This window comes from Suricata suricatta, chromosome 1, assembly GCF_006229205.1.
Source record: "Suricata suricatta isolate VVHF042 chromosome 1, meerkat_22Aug2017_6uvM2_HiC, whole genome shotgun sequence".
NCBI classification, from domain to species: domain Eukaryota; kingdom Metazoa; phylum Chordata; class Mammalia; order Carnivora; family Herpestidae; genus Suricata; species Suricata suricatta.
In genome coordinates, this window is record NC_043700.1 from 103,256,253 (window position 1) to 103,272,500 (window position 16,248).

A 16,248-nucleotide genomic window follows, 5' to 3' on the forward strand; every position below is an offset into this window, starting at 1 on the left:
CTCTGCCCTCCCCTGTTCCTGCTCTCTCTCTCTCTCTCTCTCTCTCAAAAATAAGTAAATAAAAAGAAAAGGAGAGCATGATTTGTAATGAAATTTATCATGGGTCGTCAATGAACACAGATTGATGGGGCTCCTATCTGTCTGCCCTAGAGTTTTCTTTAAAGTGCCTCATAGTCAAGCCTCCAAAAACCACAGAAAGAAGTTACATCTGTGGTAACAAAATGAATGTGGTGGTATGGCACCATGTCATTAAATACATTTATATTAGAATTCAAAGGACTGCCTATCACAATTTATGGAAATCCAAAAAAAGAATATTTAGACTGGTACTGACCAAAATGAAAAAAATGATAAAAAATAATTTTAGTATTTTACTTCTAGAGTATATGTTTCCTTGTTTTATGTAGGATAAAGAACTATTTCCTGAGCTTGTGTTTTATAGACTATATATTTAAATGGGTCTTAGAAATCAAAGGCATATTGTCAGCATTTTCTTTTCCTTTCTTAGTGGTACATCATATAGTAACGTGATTTACAATGGTTTATGTCTTATAACTCAAAAAATAGAGTTATCATTAGAAAAGAGTTTTAGGGTAAGGTCAGGAAATGCTGAGTTAAACAAAGGTCTCTTTAATGCTGACTTTCTTAAGAGTTCTTAAAATCCTGGTTTTTCTTATAAATCTCTTATCAGAACGAGGTTTGTATAATTATTTTCTAATTTATTTCACCATAAAACTCTTGTCAATAGCACATTGAACAGCACTAGGCAAAGTGTGAAGCAGACTTTGAAAATTACTAGTGTAAACATAGAATCTTCTAGAAAATGGAGTAAGGAGGCAATTAAGATGATGAAAATTAACTCACATGAGGCCACTAAAGATTACATAATATGATGTGACTTTATGTTCTCTATTAACGACTGTAACTTTCTCAATGAAAATAAACTAGCCCGTAGTCTTCTATCTAGAAATGGCTTCCGGATGTTGCTACTGTTCACTGCACTTGGTGCTTAGGTAAGCTGTATTTTAAGAGAAGTCTGTCTTGCCCCTAAAAAACTAATGTCTAATGTAATAGTCATCTATAAATAATGAACAAAAATGTTTCCAAAATGCTGTCAGCAAATCACTAGGTATTTCAAGATGTCCAGGAAGGAAAATACTGTACATTTGACTTTCATGCCCTAATCAAACTCTGTTAATACTGGGTATTTAGTCTCAGGTGTCATTCTCCTAAACTGTGATTTCAGGTTGCATTTCTAGGGCCATCTGTGACTCAGGTGTAAACTACAACTCTTTAAAACCTCTGATCCTGGGGCAACTGGGTGGCTCAGTTTATTAAGCATCAAACTTCAGCTCAGGTCATGATCTCATGGTTCATGAGTTTGAGCTGAGTATCAGGCTCTGTGCTGACAGCTTGGAACCTTGGAACCTGCTTCAGATTTTGTGTCTCACTTTCTCTCCTCCGTCCCCATTCGTGCTTTGTCTCTCAATAAAACAAAACCTCTGATGATTAGGAGAACAAAAGAAAGTCCTGGACTAAAAAGTAAGTTCCCCACTAGCTTTATCAGAAAATACGTTGTGATAAGACTCTGTGTTTTGGATGAGAAAGGATATAAACATTTTATTCTAATAAAAAAGCAACAAAGCAACAAAACCTTGTGGTGCCCTTCCAGTGAAAACATCCACCCCGCTTCTGCCCAGTCTACTAAAGGAGCTATTTCATCTATATTTACATACTCTTACCTCACTTTTCAAAAAATTGAGTGAATGTTACAGTTTCTTGACCTGGCCCTTTTTGAAAATCTTAAGAACAGAGAAAATAGCTTGCCATTGGCCACTGAATAAGTATACAGTTAATATATTTTAGCATTTGATATTCCAAGATACATGAGTTTGGCATCAGGATTAGCTTCTTAAGGGTGCTTGAGCAAATTGTGAATTTGTCAGTAGCTATCAGAATAGGTGTTGTTGGCAGAAGCTGACTTTGCAAAAGAAGCAAATATAATTCTTATGTCATAAGCTAATAACTTCATTGTTTCCTCGTAAGGAAAATCACTTATCAAAATGTATACATTCATGCAACAAATATTTATCAAATCCCATTATCTGCCAGGTAATAATTCTTATGTTTGTGCAGGTTATGCTCTTGCCACGTCAAGCAGACAATAAATAATGAACATAACTAATACATAAATCATATACATAGGCCCCCTCCACTTAGCCGCGGTTTTGCTTTCCACGGTTTCAGTTACTTGCAGTCCGCAACAGCCTGGAAGTAAACAGTACTTCCTTTTCCTTATCATCAGGTCAATAGTTAGCTGTCCCAATGCTTATGCCATTCCGTCACTTCATTTTAGCACTTTGGGACTTTTTCATCACACATCATCACAAGAAGGCAAACTACAATACAATGAGATATTTGAGAGAGAGAGACCCCCATTCACACAACTTTACTACAGTATACTGTTATAATTGTTCTATTTTGTTATTACTGATTGCTGTTCATCCCTGGCTGTGTTTCACTTATAAATTAAGCTTTATCATCGGTATGTATGTATAGGAAAAAACATAGCATTAGAAATTATCTGTGATTTCAGGCATCCACTGGGGGTCCGGGACTGCTGTATTATATAAAGTAATGTGAAAAAGAAAAAGTAGATCAAGGGGAGGATTCACTCAATGCCAAGTTTATCCACCTTCCTTTCACCGTTTGTGAAGTGCCACAAGTAATGATATCTGCGAGGGTATGATGACAAGCATCATCAGAGTCCCTGCCTTCAGGTCATGTACATCCCCTAGGAGACACAGCCATAAACCAAACAACCAAACATCCTCACCTCCCCTGCCCTTCTTTCCTAATCTCTTTCTGTAGTACTTATCACTTTTTAACATATTTCATATTTTACTTACATATTTTCTTTATTCTCTGTCTCTTCCCACTAGAGTATAAGCTTCTTAAGAAAAGTGGTTTATGTCTGCTCTATTTACATATGTACCAACAATATATAAAACAATACTCACCTCATAGTCAGCATTCAGTGTATATATTTTGGATGAATAAATAAAATAATCAAATATATCCATATGTTCAGCTACATTTGCTTGGGTTTTCATTTTGCATTCCTTTATAGAGAGATTTCACTGCTGAAAATAGAACTAATCCTCCCTAATACCTTTCCTCATAATAATAGGAATAATGTGAAATACAGACATTTCCAGAACTATAAAAAAGTAACTCTAATAACGTACAGTTATAAAAAAACAGAGCATTACAGCAAAAACCAAGCCAAAGTCACACAAAATTGAGAGCAAATTTTATCTACATAATCTTTATTACCTAACAAGGCAGAACACTATTATTCTAACACTACTTTGAAAATTACAGAATACATTAGTTGGAATGAGAGTTTCCAGAAAGGAGAGGTGGGAGCTTAAATCATGAATAATTTTTGCAAATCATGAAAGGAAAAAATATAAATAGCAAATAAAGCTCTATGTCTTTGTAGAATTATGAAGCCACATGGACTATATATATAGCTCATAGCTGTGGATATTCTATTACAAAGCTCTCCAATTTGGCAGAACAGGAATTTTTTTTTTTTTTTTTTGAGAAAGGGTGCAAGTGAATGAAGGTCAGAGAGAGAGAGAGAAGTGAGGCTCACCTGAAGCGGGGTTCATGTTCACCAGATGGGGAACTAGTGCTAACTGGAAGAGGGGCTCGAGTTCACCGGATGTGAGACTCAAACTCATGAACTGTGTGATCATGACGTAAGCCGAATTCAACTGCTTAACCAACTGAGCAACCAGGCTCCCAGGAATTCTTCTTTAAAAAATAAATTTTTATTAAGCTAGGCTGTAGCATCCCTATGAAGTCTATTGATTTATTGGCTAGATACAGCATTATTAAATACAGGATGCCAAAATGTCCTTGGGGGTTAGGCAGACAAATATTACCTAACCTTCCATTTCATGTCTCTGACTTGAAATTTTCTTTCTCTCAAATTTGCTGCAATCCTATAATATTCTTGGCCAACTGACCTATGGAATTTTATATAAAATTAATCCCCCAAATTGAAAAAAGAATGAGAAAATAACATAGGCTTAATAGAAATGTATACATATTCACTCCTTGCAGGCATTCTTTAGCTGATAATTTTATGTGGGGAGAATCTTCTTAATCAAATAAAAGTAAAATCTGTCTTTCAGAATAAAAATCCACAACCAATTTTCAATATGACATATTAATCTCTTGAGAAACAATACTGTAAAGAATTAATGTTCCTTCAGCCTTGAGAGCTGTGAACGACTGGTAGATACTTCCGACTGAACTTCTAAATCCTAAACATATGAGAAATTTTTTGTTTTATAACTAAGGTTAACAAAAACAAGACCTTAATTTTCTATAGCATCTGAAACTGTAATTTCTCATGTCATCATCACCAGAACTTCCAGAGGACCCCGTTCAGCAAGAATGGTAGCATAATTCATCAGTCATGGAGACTCATTCTGATACATGTCCCCACTAGCATTTCTTTATTTGTAGCTTTTCATGATTTGAGTATCGATCCCTACTAGCCCCTGGGAAATAGGAAATTACAAGCATATATACATCCACATTAATTTCTACTATGCAGTCAGATTTAATTCAGCCACAAAATGTAGGGTTTCAGAGTATACTACCCCAAAACACGCTGCATTGGCATACTGATTATTTTGAGTGAGTTAAAGTCACATTAAAAACAGCAGATGGAAGAGGGGCCCTCTGACCTTCCTTTTTCTTCTGGAAAGCAGGCGGTAAAACTCCCCTGTGAAAAGTGTCCTGCCCTCCCTGCAGCAGAAGGAAAACATTTTAGTCACCAGAGAAGGGGAGTGGAGGCTGAGAGAAATCTGCACAAACTTGTTAAACTGATCCTCATCTTTCTAGTCACTTTTCCCCACTTAACTGCCCTAGCCCAAACCCCTGTGTTTGGTCACGTTCTCACAATTTCTTTCCCTTTGTCCAAACAAACACATAGCAGTCAGCTCCAGCTACTCCTTCGGGTCTTCATTTTCCAGTGAAGCTGCCCAAGTACACGTACAAGTAAAGTAGACAGTCTTTTTATTACATTTGTTTTTCTTTTCTTCAGGTTTTGCTCAAAGCCCTAAGAGTTAACTTAGCATTTCAAAACTTACAGTGACAGCTGCCAAGATCAGCTGTTATTTCCCAGCTGGAAGAAGTGGCTGTAGTGACAGTCAGACTAGGTAAGTGGGTAAGTGGAGAGGTTTTTCCCATATTTCTTTCTTTGGCTCCCTGCCTGTGTACTTCTGGGCATCTGGGCTATGGTTGGGCTGTGTCTTTCTGTCCTCTTACGTACATCCATGGCTCCACATTTTATATTTTTAGCACCTTTATTATCCATCCCTGAGTCCTCCACCACTTCCTGACACAGAAGGAGGCACATAGACACTTTTGTCCAACAGATTATTAACATCTTAATTCCTCCCCCAATAAAAGTTCCCAGCGTAATGAGTGTGTAGAACTACCCTCATCCCAGGAGACAAGAAGTGCTGAGCCCCACCCTTAAACCTTTAGGCAGCAGAAGGGGAGTGAAGGTGTGGGGGAAACAAAGTGTTTCCGTAGGAGGAAGAGTGATGCCTCTCCCTTCAGGTTTGAGCACCTTAGCAGCTGCAGTGCCAAACCTTGCTTCAGTTTTGGTAACAAATTAATGTTTTCTCCTCCCGTCTGAGGGAGAAAGCAATAAACAAAATCATTTCTACTGTTTTTGGCATACCCAAGGACCAACTTTGGGATTCTTCTTCTTTCTCATCCAAGCTGAAGGAGAACGCACTGAGACTTCTAACATTGTCAACCCACCCACAGCCCAATTTTAAGGATTCCTGGGCCCTTTCTTCCCTTGCCTGTAAGAGAACAAAAACCCAAGACACTATTTGGGCTGCTAGTTCCAATCCTACTTCCCAGTCCTCAGCCAGCAAAGGCTGAGGTTTCTGTAGCCAGCTGTGGTTTCTGTTGACATCTCTCAAATCCCATTAGTCAGTCTATGAGGGTCTCCTGTGTCTCTTCTAGCAAACTTTGTTTCAAATAGGATCTCATCCTTGTCAGCAACACGGATACATTTTTACTATTTGCATTTGTTTATCTCTGTCCTGAAAGAAACCATGAATTTGCTGGAGCAGAGATCAGAGTCATTGTAACTATTTACCACAGTGGCACCACCAAATTCTCAGAGGTGACCTAGTAGTAGCCACATGGTTGGGACTCCATGTCCAGGAGTGGTATCCCAGGAACCCAGAAATTATGAATTGGGGTTTTATGTGGAAATAGGATTATCACCCCTTCCCTCCTGCCCTCCGGAGAAAAAAAGAGAAACCCAGTCCTTTGGAATGTAAATGAAATCTCTCCAAAAGGGAGTGGGAAGTCTGCTCCACAGAAGGTGAAGCATTTGGCTCTGGAAGAGGGAAGGTTTATTACCCTTTGACTGAGAGCAGATGGTTCAAGGTCTATCTAATTCCTCCAACGTCCAAGGCTTAACCCACGTGCCAGTAATGTTTTCTCAGAAAGCTCTAACTGCAGAACCATGAAAATATCCCCTTTCTGACAAAGATCAGTGGTTGCCTGTGGCTGGATGTTGAAGCAGGAATGACAACAAATAGGTAGGAGAGAATCTTCTGGGGTGAGGGAAGTAGTTTAAAACTGAATTGTGGAGTCTTGGGTCAAAATTGTGCACAGACCTGCTGTTGTAATGTCAAGCTTGTGGCTGGAGAGTGCACAGAAATGGTGCTACAATGCTGCAGGGTTTAATAAACTGGGGTTAACACGAGATGTTACCATATATGACCATGAAGGTGTGAAAGAGGCCATAAGGCTTCCTGAGAACCTGTATAATAACAACAGGGTGTTTCGCATTAAGAGAATAGTGGACCTGAACGCAAGGCAGCAAGCAGATCTTACCTAAAGAGCAGTGGACTGGGGCGCCTGGGTGGCTCCGTCAGTTGAACGTCTGACTTCGGCTCAAGTCCTGATCTCTGGGTTCTTGGATTCAGGTCCCGAGTCGGACTCTGTGCTGACAGCTCAGAGCCTGGAGCCTGCTTTGCATTCTGTTTCCCTCTCTGCCCCTCCCCTGCTCGTGCTCTGTCTCTCTGAAATGAATAAACGTTAAAGGTAATACTAATAAGGGGCACCTGGGTGACTCAGTTAAGTGTCTACTTCGGCTCAGGTCTATCTGGCTGTTAGTGGGTTTGAGCCCCTCCTCACGTTCTGTGCTGACAGCTCAGAACCTGGAACCTGCTTCAGGTTCTGTGTCTCCGTCTCTTTTTCTCTCTCTCTTTCTCTCAAAAATAGACACACAAAAAAAATCTTTTTAAGTAATAATAATAATAATAATAATAAATAAAAAGAGAAGTGGAAAAATATGAACAGGGTAAATTCTACCTTGAACACTCTAAAAGAAGTTACTCGGCAAAGAAAAGAGGGAGACGAATGAGCAAAGGAATAATCATGGAACTGAAATCTGTGTTTGCAGCTCTCCTCAAATATTTTTAAGAAGTTGGGTAGACCTGAAATATACAGTTTAGAATCATTTGAGCTGCAAATGTACTACTTTATATAAATGTAATTTATAAATTTTTTATGATATGGCAATTTGAAAAACTAAATCGAAAAATTTTAATAAAAAAGCTGAATTGTGGGGATGATTTCACAACTGCATAATATACTAAAAATCACTTGATGGGGAAACTGAAGGGACTCCATGAAAGACTGCTTTTTTGCCGCCTCTCTTCTTCCTGCATCCCTGCCTAACACATGCTTAAATGTATATCTTCCCAGTAAAGGCCAAGGAGTTAATGATTTCTTTGGAGTCTTCCAGCATAATAGATTACGTCTAAGGAGTGACTGGGCCAGGTCATTTTTCCAAGATGACTCACTACAGACACCTGGAGGCCAAGACCCCTGGTGTGATCGGTAAACACAGGATAAAATAGGTGGAGAGAGAGAGGATGGGACCTGAGGTCCCTGAGTGGGGGAAAAACACAAATTTTGGAACAATGCTGGGAGTGTCTGACCACAGCAAACCCCTTCAGGGCAGAGGTTCCTCTTAAGAAGGTAACAGACCCCACCCACTTCCTCTCTGATTTCCCTCAGGAATTTGACAAAAGACCTAAATATGGGGGTTGGGGATAGAGGGTGGGACCAGAACCTGATAAAACAAGGACCTTAGCTATTACTGGTGGGCATTCACTTTTGAATGTCCCCTCTCTGTAAAGAGAGCTTTCCTACTAGTCTTCCTTTCTAATCTTATACTCTAATAAACTTTTTGCCTGTTGCTCATTTTATTTTGTGTCCACCTCTTCATTTTTCCCAGGCGGCAAGACAAGGTTTCCCAGGTATTGGGGTAAAAAAAAATCCTGCAACACTGGCTTGAGGGCATAAATGACAGTTCCTGGATGCCTGAGAAGACATGTACACCAGACCACCATCCTCAATAAAAACCCCAGACACCAAGCAAAGACAGAGTCTAGCTCCTTTCCAAGTGTCCCGGATGCTCTCTCTGTATCTGTTCTCTCTAGATCTTCAATAAACTATACTTTCACTTCCTCTCAGCTCCCCTTTTGGTTTCTATCCTGCAAGAAGCCAAGGAGCCTCTTGACTGGTCCTGTGGGACCCTTTCTAGGACCTCGGAGCTGGCCTGCCTAATCACACTTACTATGGACAAATTGTGGGTATGTGAATTATTCCTCAATAAAGCTACTAAATGCAAGGCATAGATTGAGATGATTATTTATAACAAATATAACTCAACAAAAGATCAGTTTCCAGAATAGATAATGAGCTCAGTAAGAAAAAAGAAAAGGTCCCTCACAAAAGATGACACACTCAAATAGCCAATAAATATTTGAAAGTGTGCTCAAAATCATTAGGCATTCGGGAAATATAAATTAAAATCATAATTCTGTACCATTACACACCACCAAAAAAGCTAAAATAAAAAAGACAAAGCAAATGTTGGTGAATATCTGGAACACCAAGGTGAGAGGGCTCATGGGAATATAGATTTATGCAACTCTGTTAGAAAACCCTTTGGTCATATCAATGAGAGTTGAACGTATGACCCAGAAATCTCACTCCTGAGTATATACCCAAAAGAAATGTTTATATACGGTCATCAAAAATCATACAAAGGGATATAGCATTATTCATAGCAGGTTAACACTAAAATACACCCCAAATAGCCATCAACAGTAGAATGAAGAAACTATGGCATACCCACAAAAAGAAAACACTCTGTTCTTCTACTCTGCTCTGACCAACACTTCTGACACCAGATATGGGGGATGTTCCACACTCCTGGAACACTGGTGGACGCCAACTGGGTATCCTACAATTTAACTCAATTCTGACACAAACTGCCTGGAGTTAGCACCAATCCCACAGGCTGAAGGCTCTCTCTCACAGGACTGCCCTGCCCTCACTTCCGACTCCAATCAGAAATCCAGCCCTCCTGTACTACCGACTTGTGGCAAACACTAAACTGAAGATCCCCATGACTCCCTCTTTTTCTTTCTTTTAATTTGCATCCAAGTTAGTTAGCATATAGTGCAACAATAATTTCAGGAGTAGATTCTTTAGTACCCCTTACCCACTTAGCCCATCCCCCCTCCCACAACCCCTCCAGTAACTCTCTGTTCTCCATATTTAAGAGTCCCATGTTTTTGTCCCCCTCCATGTTTTTATATTAGTTTTGCTTCCCTTTCCTTATGTTCATCTGTTTTATATCTTAAAGTCCTCATATGAGTGAAGTCATCTGATATTTGTATGACTCCCTCTTAAGGTTTGATAATGTACTAGAGTACTCCACAGAACTCGGAAAAACCATTTTCTTACTAGATTACTGGTTTAATATAAAAGAAAGCAGTTCAAAAACAGCCAGTCAGAAAAGATATGTAGGGCGAAGTGTGGGGCGAGCACAACTCTTGTATGCTTCCGCGTACCTCCAGCGCCCTCACGTTTGCAGCATCCCAGAAGCTCTCTGGGTCACTTAGCTTAGGTTTTTTTATTTGTTGTTTTTTAATGTAGGCTTTATGAAAACGCGTTGGATTAAACCATTGGCCATTAGTGATTAACTGAACTCCCAGCCCATCGTCTCCCCCTAGAGGTAGACAGGTGGGGCTGAAAGTTCCACTAATAATATGGTTGGGTCCCCCAGCCCCCAACCAGCCCAATCCCTAGGGGCTTTCCAACAGTCACCTCATTAACAAAAACCATGTGTGATTGGGAGGGACCTATTATGAACAAGCAATACTTCTTTCACCTTATGGGTCTGGAGCTATTTCAGAAGCCAGGGACAAGAGCCAGATATGACAACACAAGACGTTCTTATGGCTCTTATCACTTGGGAAAATATAAGGGTTTGAGGAGCTCTGTTCATAAGCTTGGAGGAAGACTAAAATATATATTTCTGATTAAATCACAAGGCTGCATTCATATTATGAAATGCTATTTCATAGAGGGGGGAGTGTTACGAGATTACTAGGAGGGGCATAACTAGAGTTTCTGGGGTTCTGTTAATATTTTTTTATCTTGATGCTGCTTATGGGAGTATTTTCACTTTTTACAAATTTATTATGCTGCTCATTTACGGTTTGCATACTTTTATGTACTTTTGTTATACTTCTCACCAATCCCACCACTATCGGAGTCCACTATGTGTGTGTGTATACGCTCTCTCTCTAACAGGTGTATATAATAGGCATATCTGCCTATTACGCTCTCTCTCTAACAGGTGTATATAATAGGCATATCTGCTGTTACCCTATGACGCAGCAATTCTATTCCCAGATATTTACTCAAATCCAGTGATAAAACTAGTCTTGCACACTATGGTATACAATTAACACTGAATGCAGAACAAAAGAGACCTAATATATTCACTCAATATTATAATCATTTTTTCCCATGTTAACCAACATGCAGAGATTAAGTGGGACCTAAATAAAGATCACACCCATTACATTATAGATGACTGCCACCAGGGGTCGTGCTAACAGGTTTATTTCAACTGACTGAAGCTATAGCTAATTTTGTTATTTTTAATTATTCAAATCCAAATCCTTTAAAATTAAGTCATAAAACTAGGGCAATGTGAATAATCATATTGAATGGCAAGTGCAATTATATCTGTATATGCATTTCATTCACAACGGATTCATGTTTAATAATCACAGATCACACTCAATTCTAATCAAAATTACTAATAAATGTAAATTTGAAATAAAGGACCATGCATACGGCTTTCTGATTATATGATTATCTACTGAGAAGATGTTAATTCCCCATGAATCCCCTTCTATTGTTCTCATGTTTTCAGCAACTATTTCTCAGCCTTGCTCTGCTCTACCCGGCCGCCCACTTCCTCTGCCTATTTGTCTATCCCCCACTCCTCTCTGGCTCTTTTCTCTTCCTCACATTACCTTTCCTTCTCCATCTTTCAGTAAATTAACCTGTTTAAAACTGAAGAAACTTGGGGCACCTGAGTGGTTCAGTCGGTGGAACCACCTCCTTCAGCTCAGGCTCTGATCCCAGTGTCCTGCGTCCCTGCCTTCCAGCCCACATCAGGCTCCCCTGTCAGCACCAAGCTGTCCTCAGATCCTCTGTCCCCTTCTCTCTGCCCCTCCCACACTGCACTCACTCTTTCTCAAAAAGTGAATAAACTCAAAAAAAAAACAAAACAAAAACCCCAGAAACACTTACTTGTTGGAATTCAATATCAACTCCTGTTCTGTGCACTGATCCTTAAAAAAGTCTTTGAGCAAATTGTCATATTAGGATGCATTTTTCCAAATAGCCACTTATGTTACACTCTAATCTAAAGGTAAAAAAGACTACTCATCAATAATTTAATTGTATTTTATCTTCAAAGAAAGTGATCGTATTTCAACAATAGAGAACTTTACTTACTATTACCAGATTCTTAAGTATCTTCATGTATCTATTTGTATGTTTAATTATAATCACATGTTTGCTTGATTATGGTTCCCAGAACTACTTACAACTATTATTGGTAATTAAATAAGAAAATGTATTTGAAATTCAAAATTTTGTCTTGTTATATTTTCTGGAGGAGAAAGGCATATATACTGTCAGGATGTTAATTAATTTTAAGGGATTCGATTGTGAATTATTAGTATTTGCATCATTTTCTGCTTGCCCGAATTGTCAATATTTTTATGTATATGATCATTTTGTAAATAAAATTGATGTATGATTTAATTATAAATACTTGCGAACAATAAAATGAATCATCATTTCCTATTAAACTGCATTAATCTGTTCAAGCAAGAAAGTTTGTTGAATTACTTTCTACTAACCTTCAGCATTGATGAACTTGTCAAATTACCAAACTTACGCTGGGTTGTAGGATAATTTTAGTAAAATATACTTTGAATTAGTCTAAATTGTCTTAAGTTAACTGATAAATTTATAAAACAGTGGCCATTTTATGAGCTACCTAATTCAATCTCTAAATTTGACCCATTTCTATTAAAGTTATAAGTTGCAATAAACTTACAGTTATATTCCTCCTTTTCCCTCTAAACATCATTTGACTAATTTTTTCTACCATGAATTATTGTTTCCTTTATAATTCTACATATATCTTGGGGTTTTTTGAGTTTTTTTTTTTTTTGTCAAAATTAAACTGTTCTCATTTCCTTATAACTTGTTGTTAATGCTAATTTACTCCTAATTTATTTGCCCTTTACGGCATCTTTCTCTTGACATTTATCTTAAAATTTCTTTGTAAGCAGCCAGTTACTGAGCTGAAGCATTTCATTAGCTAATTTGGATGCTGTACATGCTCATGAACTCCTGCCAAGTTGATCCTTGGACATTTTCCTGTCATTGCTTATCTTTTCTTTTATACTAAAAAGTATCATGTACACTATTAACGTGCAAAATATACATTGCTGAAATCCGACTTCCAAAGTCGATTTATTATCTCAGCTTCAAGGAGTGAAGGAATTTAAACACATAGATTTCAACTATTGTTCAAATGTGCTAACATCTCTTTATCTTAAGAAATATACTATTAATATTATTTACTCTCTCTTTTGAGAACCTTGAAGTATCCTTTAAGATACAAGTGCACCTTATAAATAATAAGAAATAGGGTCGAATTTGCCAGACTATATCCACCCCCTCCATTCTCACCTCACATTCACAGCGTGTCATTTTTCAAATTCTCCAGGAGTCAAAAATGAACAGTATTGCTGAATGAACTCCCTATAATTGTGTGTAAAAAAAGCAGGGATGACTGTTTTATAAAAACATCAATAACTTCATTTCATTTCTTTTTACCCCCTTTCTCTGGACCAGACAACCAATCTTGATACTTCTCTGCACCAGACAACTAAACTTGAAATAGAAGTCGAAGAAAAATAGGTAGCTAGAGGCTTTCCATTGCTGGGGGTACCTCCTCTACAAAGAACACAAGAATTTTACCACTTAAATTCAGATCTCTTATTTATTTCTTTCTTCCAAGATAAGACACACAAGAACTTTGGAAGAAAATTGTTCTCTTCGACCAGCCATGTTGTACTTATTTTTCTACAAAAAGAAAGACTAAATCAAAGCAAGACAGCAAAGGCAAAATTGATTTTTCACAAATCATAATGTTAGAAAATAGATGTCACTGATTCCCTTGAGCTTGACACAGTACTCGTGAGTCTCCCCGGAGTCACACATCATCCTTTGGTTGTAGGTGGTTAGCAGCAACAAACAATGAAAAGCCTGAAATCAATCAAGTGAATTCATATTCGGTGGATCTTCTCTCAGTGCCTCACACTTCCTCTGCAGCTGGGAGAGATTCCCAGCCAGGAAAAGTTGCTATTGCTATTTGTTTATAAAAATATGAAGAAAAGTGGTCATGATTACAAATAATAATGCAATATTATTATTAATGATAATAGACATAATAGTATTTATTATGGTTAATACTAGAGGTACAATTACTAAGGGGCATATTTAAACACACATCACTGTTAAACACATGATAAGAGGAATCAGCTTAAGTTAATTAAAGCTCGGGAATAGATTAAAATGGTTTTTAAACTGCCTTAGGTGACTGACTTTAAAGCAAACCTAGGATTAACAGATGAAATTAGGTAAATTTCAGGTCAGTATAAGCCAGAACTTTCTAGTAATTACACTGCCTTCGGTGGAATATGGCAGACACAGAGTCTACCTGTGTTTCCTGCTATTGAAAGAAATATAAGAGAAATGGAATCACTAAATGAGAGGGACATATCCAGACTCTGTGAGTTAATAAGAGCCAGGAGATTTGTCCACAGCCCAGACTGCTACAATACTTTGGGTCCAAAGCCCAGAACAATGAGCAGGAGCTGATCTCTAGTCCTATGTTCCTTCCCAGTGGGTATATAGTAGTTGAGATGATGTGAATTTACATGTATAGGATTTATTTATTTTCTCTAACCTACCTGAACTCAGTAGAGAAAAACAACAGATTTGTGCCATATTCCGAACCATCCAGGCTCAACTTCTCTCTTTAGAACATCACTCAAATTTTCTCTCTCACAACTTCATCTTTTGTGGATGACATAAACTTGTCCCAAATTCTTTTCCAAACCTATCTCCAAGGGAGATAAGACTACTCTAATTATAATTTTCTTCGTATTCATTATAATGTCTTAGCATACTAAGACACTCCTGTTGCCAGGGCAACCTAAGTGCACAGTTGATTCCTTAAAACCGACACTACCTTGTCAAATCCCCTCGGAATCCTTGTCTGGCCACACTTTTGTGTGATTAAAATGTAAACAGTCTGCAGTTTTCCCTTATCTTGCCTGTTTTTCAAAAGGTCTTGATCTTTCCTTTGATTCACTGATAATTAGTTTTTTTATTAATTCATTCAAATATATTTCACCATATTAAAAACATGATTTGTTTTTCTGTCTTTTACAATATGTTCTTCTCAAATTTTTCATCTCCATTAGAAAAAATGAAGATAAATCAACTTTAAAATCTGTATTTTAAAAATCTATACTGAAAACATATATGAGCATTACAACCCCTTTTTAACTTGTATACTTTTAGTTTCATTATGAAATCATGTCACCTTTAAGATACTCAATGTGTTCAAATTGCCTGCAATCATTTTTTCTCTTTTTTGATATTAAAACTGATATACTCTCAGTATATCAGTATTCCAGAGCCCCTGGAAGTGCTCTCACAAACTAGCCTTTTTATCTTTTTTTTTCATACTACCGCAGATATTTCTGAAAGCATCCTTATTTTTGATAGCATCAAGATATTTCAAAAGTCCATTCTTATTTTGCTGATTTTGCGTGGAGTCAGCTACACTCCAAGGAGCCCTCGTTACTTTTAGGGGAGAAGAATATTAGATGCCATATGTCGACGTTAGATCATACATTAGACTATTCTATGTGATTACAAGAAGCAGAGAGAGTGAACGCTGGAAGACCCAAGAAGTGCCTGCTTACATTATTAATGCACCTGAATATTGGAATAGAGAAATATGTTCACAAATAACATAAAGTATGCTATTTTAGCTTTTTCAAAATTACGGAAATTTAAAAGGGTAAAAATAGTTTACAAAAGTGAAATTTTAAACTATTTTTCTTAGCATAATGAAACAAATCATATGCAACTACTAGAGTTTGCTGGGGAAAAAAAGAACAATCAGTAACAATAATGTCTGCCAACAAAGAATTCTTGTTTAAAAACTGAACAATGCAACTTGAGGAACTTTAACTGTTGTTAGCTCCTTTCTATGAATGACAGGACTTTGAAATACATGACTTGGGAAAAAGGTCAGGGGGCCTATCCTTTATACTAATCAGTTTGTTACTTATAAAAAAAAAAAACAGAATTGGCAAATGAAGGAACCAAGACCTCAGATGACAATCCAAACTTTTGTGACTATAATTCAGATCTCACAATAAGGACAAACCCTTGTGATTTTTCCACCTCCTAATGGTTAAAAAATCTAGACTTCCACACATCAATTATCTGGCCAAATATCCAGTGGAAATGGGAAAGCTTAAAGTAACTTGAAAGAATTTTCATGTATGTTTACATCTGAATAATATATAAGGTAACAGATATTTTCAAAATGAAGTTTCAGAAACACATCCTGAAAGGATACTCCATAAAATAAAACTTTTAACAATTATACATTTTTTTCAGGGTGTGGCTTTGTGGATTTATGAAAAGTAT

At 37.5% G+C, this 16,248-nt stretch overlaps 1 pseudogene; it reads left to right on the top strand.

Annotated features, from left to right (window-relative positions):
* Positions 1–6,485: 6,485 nt before the first annotated feature.
* Positions 6,486–7,492, top strand: LOC115301423 (annotated as a pseudogene).
* The last annotated feature ends 8,756 nt before the right edge of the window (positions 7,493–16,248 follow it).